At 36.3% G+C, this 6,878-nt stretch overlaps 1 pseudogene; it reads left to right on the forward strand.

The window, feature by feature from the left end:
• Positions 1-5,508: 5,508 nt before the first annotated feature.
• Positions 5,509-5,964, forward strand: LOC144253743 (immunoglobulin lambda variable 8-61 pseudogene; annotated as a pseudogene).
• Positions 5,965-6,878: the final 914 nt, after the last annotated feature.

Below are 6,878 nucleotides of genomic sequence, written 5' to 3' on the forward strand. Positions count from 1 at the left end.
CTGCCAATTCACATCTACCCAACAAATTTTAAAGATGCAAATGCCCCATATGTCAATCATCATTAAATTTGATGATAATGAAATGTTTTCCTAAATTGGTAGGTAAAAACTATTTGTTCCTTCACTTTATTTTTTAATTATTAATAAATAAAACTATTTTTCCTATGCTCACTAAATACAAAAAAACATGTGTTTCATATTTTGGAAAGATATCTATTTATATCTTCCATATACTTTATAGAGGCTACCTCTCCTAAGTTAAAACTACCTCTCACCTCATTCCAGGTTAAACAATCATTAAAGTGACATTCAAAAGATAAATTTTTATTTACTATATTTCTAAATGTACTATATTCCTAAAATAAACAAAAGACTATATATAAAAAGGTCAATTATATAAAATTATATTCCTTAATTCATAGCTATTATAATAATCACATATATTTTTACTCTTGTTAATTTTATATGGTATTTTCCTTATAAACCTTACAATTATTGTTTTTAACGCCTTATACAAGTATCAAATATAATATAACAACTAAGTCAATTTAAGATAATAGGGCTATTATCTATAGGACAAACAAGTTGTAAAACTGACTTTCAACATCTGTAATGACCTAATTTTATACTTTTTTTTGTTCATCCTGTTACTAGAGACAAAATCAAATCATACACTTTTGGTTAAAAACTAGGCTTTCTTTTACTGTAATGCCTCTTAAGCTTAATAACATTGATTTTAATCTGGAATGAGGTGAGAGGCAGCTTTAACTTAAGAGAGACGGCTGCTCCATGACTCTGGAGTTCATAGAAAGAAGACCTTGCTGGGTTTCCCTGAGTACCCATCACCGCTTTCTGATGTACAGGTCTAGATTCATCACACCTGAATCTAATAATATATAACTAAGTAAGGTTTGAAATTATGAAAGTTATGTTATTTGGATTATAGCTATTATGCAAACTGAATGTTTTTAATCTTGTTAATTTTATTTTGTATTTTTCTTGTAAACTTTATAACTAATATCTGTTAGTGTTTTGCAGAGGTATTGCTTCTAATAGAAAAAAAAAAACTGAGTTAATTTGAGATAATAAGCCATTATCTATAGGACAGACAGCATATAATGCAACATTACAGAGCTAATATTGACCCCCCCCAATTAAATGGAAAGAGTAACTATAAAATTAAAACCCACTACTCCCATATAAAGACTGTTAAAACTAGTCTACTAGGTGCTTAAAAGCAAAAACTTGGAGGCCAAAGTCAAAGAAGTAAAAGAGTCATGGAAAAAGCAGCCAGTATTTGGCTCTTGCCCTCTAAAGTTAGCCAGGATGCAGAGAATAATGGGACTTGTCTAGGGGCCCTGAAAACTCGGTAACTCACCTGATCTGCCAATAAGCCATTACCTGTAGGACAGACAACATATAAGGAGATTGAGAGAACCCTAGAAAACAGGAAGCCAACCAGTGCACATTCTGCAAAGAGGAGGGTCATTGGAAATGGAAATGTCCCTGATGCTTCCATGAGAAGCCACATGTAGTCAGCAGGACCCTGACCCATCCTGGAAGATAATACTGCTGGTAGAGAAAAACTAAAGGATCCAAGAGTCTTCACACACATTCCCAATTGTGATCTCTGAGGAATCTGAGCTATTAAGAGTAGACAGGAACAAGATCAGCTTTGACCAACTTAGACTTAAACACCCAGCAGGAAAGTATAGCCATAGCACAGTCTACATGAATATTTAAAATAAAAAACAATGTTTGTTTTAGTGCAATTTAAGATGTACACTTCTGACAAGCCTACCAAATAAGTAAAACTGGAGTCTGTAAAAAAAGAGTTCTTGTGGGAATGTGTATTACATAACTATCACAAAGGACTCTAGAGACACAAGCTTTTTCTGCACTTCAGAGACTGATTAAAATTCTAATTGCTTTTTTATTAATTGTTCACAACAAAAGTAATACTGTGCTGTCTGGTTTATTATTGTCCTATCAGGATCCTTGCCTTATGCATGCATTTTCTAGTCAACTGCCAACTGCCACCTGCCACCATGAACCTCTGGACTGCTATGATGTTGAATATCCCTAACTGTGCATACCTCATTTAACAGAAACATAAATAAATTAAATAAATAAATAAACTGTGCTTTATTTTCTCTTGAGATTAGTCTCTGGAGTAGCTTTGTATCCCAGAAGAAAAATGAATCCTCCCCACTAAGGACATATTTTTCAGACCTCTCCCATGCTCATTTTTCTCTGTTAGACCTCATACTTTATAATATTACTCTCTATGTATTCTTCAGTTGAAATGATGTTGGATATTTATCAGGGTTTTTTTTTGGGGGGGGACCTAAACTTCATAAACCTACACACTTTTAAATCTATGGCGCTTTCAATGAAAGAACTTGACTAGGAACACTTCTGCTGAAATAAAAATTCACAAGAGTTGCTTAGTGGAGGAAAGGTAGGAGGATCAGTATAACAGTAATTTATATTTATAGCAAAGTTATTTTACATTAATATTCATATTGAATAAAGATAAAACCTGAATAAAGTAACTTACATCAGAGTAAAAATAAAATTGTTTTTTCCAGGCAAACATTCAAGGGAAAATTAGAGCACAGAGAAGCAGCAAAACACACCTTCTCACTGATAATATTATATTCCCATAGAGAAAACAGATATCCAAAGCCAAGCGCTGTAGAGTGGGGTGACAGTGAACACAACAGGAGACTCTAATCAAAGCAGCACCTGCAAATAAGTAAATCTGTAAGAGGAACACAGGCAGAATTACTTCCACTCATGTTTTCTGCTGAACTTTGGGTTTAAACTTTGTTAAAAAATTCAGAGACTGGTAGTGACCTCAAGTACCTGGTTGAAGCAAAGTCAAATACCAGGTAATTATGCATGTAGAAACAGTGAATTCAGAGTTCTGGAGATTATTAGGGATTGGGGTGGGGGGAAGTCTTAGGACAAAACACCAGGGTAGTTTTAACATATAGGGAAATTACATGAGGAAGTTCCATTTGTTACAGTTAGGTTCTCTGCCAGGTCATCAGAGGCCAAAAACCCAGGATAAGAGGCCAGCAGGGGGCAATGTTGGACTACTCATGACAGTACAGGGCTCTGTACCAGGCCACGTAGGGATATACTGGCTTCACATACCTGGGCAGGCAGGTCCTCACCAAAGTGTGATTTTGCTGCACCTGGGCCCCCAGGAGCCTCATGAGCACTTAGATTACTTAGATTTGACCCACATTCTTGCTTCTTATATTATCTCCATCCTTCATGGATTGATCGTTCAGACCAGATGTCCAGGCAGAACGGAAGAATGGTCACAGAGCAGGAAGAAATTTAGATTAAGAAACTAGCAGGAAGATTGTCTGCAGAGAAAATGAGAAAAAATCAGGCAAGAGTAGATCTCAATACTAAAAATAGGAATTAGCAAGTCCATTTAATTTGTGAACAAAAATGCAAAAATTTCTCAATATGAGTATTAGTTGACTTTGTGTTAATAAAACAACACACCTAACACAGACTACTTATAAAGTAGAAAACTTTATTTTGGCTCATGGATATGGAGGTTTAAGCCTAGATTTGGTAGCCCCATATGTTTGTGACAGTGGTGAAGGTATGTAAGATGGGGAAGGATGAGTCAGGGTGAATGGGTACATCTTGAGCCAGGAAGTAGAGATAGGGAAGACCATCATCTTTGTGAACATGCCTCTGATGACCTAAGGCCCTATCTTTTAAGGGTTCACAGCATCTCCTGGTAAGAACATGCTGGAATAAAGCTTTTATGTGTAAACATTTAGAAATCATTAAAATTGCACCCATAGATTTAGTAGTATGTTAAGAAGTAGAATTCACATTAGACTGAGAAAGATTTACCTTAACTAACAGGAAGGGTTTGGCCTGAAAGCAGGACCTGTTTGGTTTGGCGTGGTTTGTTTGGTTTTGTTTGTTTGTTTGTTGGTTGGTTGGTTGGTTGTTTGAGTTCTGTGAAGGATGCTGAATGTGGACTTTGAAGGTTGAACAGATATAAGAATTGCTGGGACAAATGTCAGATGTCACAATAAGGGAAACAGTCTTTAAGCCCTAAGCTGTGAGAAATTGACTCATTGCAGGAGAAAAAGATGGAATCACAGGACCCACTTCAATGACTCAACAATATGGATTCCCATGGTGGGTAGCATATTTCAATATGGTCCTTTGGGGATAAAATGCACAGCCGAAATGAAGCTCTTACTTGCATCAGTGTTTTACTTGCATCACCTTTATTCACAAGGAAGATGCTTCTAGTTCTCTAATATAAGCTTCTGGTACCCCAGAATCTTATCCATTCCTATTCCTCATTTTGCATCTGGTTCCTTATTGTCAAGTGGACATGCCAGGATTGATTTACAGTACATTGAGAATGTCTGAGACATTTTCAGAGGTAGCATAGGACTCACTGAAGAGTTTAGGATTATTTGCTGGTCACTATGACTTCCTGATTCATCTGTGTTTAAGTATGTAATAAAAGTTTTAACCCATTGTTTTTCCTGTTTTTATATTGTGTATGAATAATTTGTTGTCATTTTCTTTCATAGAATTTTCATGTAAATGATATAAATGATATAAGGTTTTTGTGTGTTAAAATTAGCATTTCTATTTCTTTATCATGTAAATTTCAGTCCATCCTCTTTACTTCTGTATCACACACACACAATCAAATCTATGTATAGACACTCTGTCAGATACTTTTGACTATTAGCTATAACATACTTTAATGTGAATCTTTATTTTTGATATAACTTGATCTATTAAAACATTGAAACAATGAATTATTTGTAAGAAAACATAATAATAATAATAAAAATTTAATAAATAATTAGGACCAATTTAGAAAGGAGTATGAAATTATATTTTAGTTTGCAGTTATAAACATCATTTTTTAAAAAGAAGCTACTGCAGACATTTCCAAGAATAAATGGGAGATCCCTTGTTTCTGGAAATGAAGGAATAGATGCCCAAAGACCATGCTCTGTGGAGTCAAAATAGGATCTGTTTTGAGGAAAAATAGTCTGTTGTACCTCAAAAGTGACCAATACCCATTTCACTGGAAAGGAAATAAATGTTCACCAGGGAGAGCTGGATTTGCAATAAAATATATGAACCCAGTAGACATAGAGAATTACCCTTGTTTTCATTCCATCTCTGACTTTCCAAAGATTACATCTATACCTGAGTCGCTGAAGTGTGAGGAAGTTAATCTGGTGAAAGACATCAACTAAGATTCATGTGATCTTAGTTCCCCTGTAGTCACTGATCTATGTAAGTTCCCTGCATCTGCTTCTTTTTTCATTTCCTCCAGTGGACATCAGAGTGAACACTGGGGCAGGAAGAGAAATAAAGTTGATTTGCATAAAAAACCTTCCTCTGGGCCTGGAGAGGCATTAAAATGCCCAGAAGATACCAAGGTCAAGGTAAGGAGTATAAGGACACCAAGTGTGTGTGAAGGACCCAACCATGGCCTGGATGATGATTCTACTCATGCTCCTCTCTTATGGATCAGGTCAGAGGAAAGGACCCTGAATCCTTGAAGTGCCTGAATCAAGCTGGCCTTTATCTTCATAACAATAACTATCTCTCTTACTGGTTTTAGGGGTGGATCCTCAGAATATGGTGACCCAGGAGCCCTCACTCTCTGTGTCTTCCAATGGAACAGTGACACTCACCTGTGGCCTTAGCTCTGGATCAGTCTCCACAGGTTACTACCCCAAATGGTGCCAGCAGATGCCAGGACATGCTCCCCACACAATTATCTACAGCACAAACAACCGCCCCTCTGGGGTCTCTGATGGATTCTCTGGTTCCATCCTTGGAAACAAAGCTGCCCTCACCATCACAGGGGCTCAGATTGACGATGAAGCTGATTATTACTGTGCACTCTTTATGGGTAATGGCATTCACACAGTGATCTAAACCCATGGAGAAGTAAACCAAAACCTCTTCAGTGCTCAGAATGTCTCATGCTTTACATGCTGGAGAGAAACTGAGAGGGTGAAAATGTTCCACACTTTCATGGGAAGATGAGGCTGCATTTTTCAGAAATTTTTTAGAAACTTTTCCAGAAATACTACCCATCTTTCAGCTGCAGTTTGCAATGAGATCATTGATCTTTTCAATGACTCTATATTTTTAATCAGTTTCTGAATGTTTTAGGGATTACAGTTGCAACATTGGAGTAATTAGGATATGGATGGTGGGTCTGAGTGCACATTAATCATAAATAACAAATAAATTCAGAACAAAATTATAGAAGTAGAGTTGCTTCCCAAACAGTTATATTCATACAATTTCCTGGTTCTTTGTAAATATAGATTCTTGAGCACCAAGACATTTTTCTGAATCAGGAGCTGGGATGGGGAATTGCATTTGTAACTAGTTTCCAAGAAGTGCTTCCATTTTATAGAAAATTAATCATTAATCTGATCTCCATAATCAAATTAATGTATGAGAAAGGATTAATCTTAATTTTTTAATGTTTTGAATGAGAAGAGTCTTAAAGGTTCTCTGATTCTTCCTGACGGTTACATATTTGGAAAGGAGCTCCTCTGCTCATCGTCCCAACCAAAGAGGGAGAATAGAAGCCTAGTGTAGCAGGCACACTGAGAAATGGATACAGCATAGGAGAGAGTTTGACACACATGGCATGTACCACTGGTATGACAAGTGAGATAAAAGTAATCTTACTTCATTGAAAAAGCACAAACTGATTTCTCCTGTTCATTTGCTAGTCTGAAAAAGCTAATTTAATGGATCTCTCAGTCAGTCTTTCAAAGCATGGACTCTACTGGCAAACCCAAAGGGTTTTCCTCTTGTAGAGAGAATATCTC

This window comes from Urocitellus parryii, chromosome 3, assembly GCF_045843805.1.
Source record: "Urocitellus parryii isolate mUroPar1 chromosome 3, mUroPar1.hap1, whole genome shotgun sequence".
Taxonomy (NCBI): domain Eukaryota; kingdom Metazoa; phylum Chordata; class Mammalia; order Rodentia; family Sciuridae; genus Urocitellus; species Urocitellus parryii.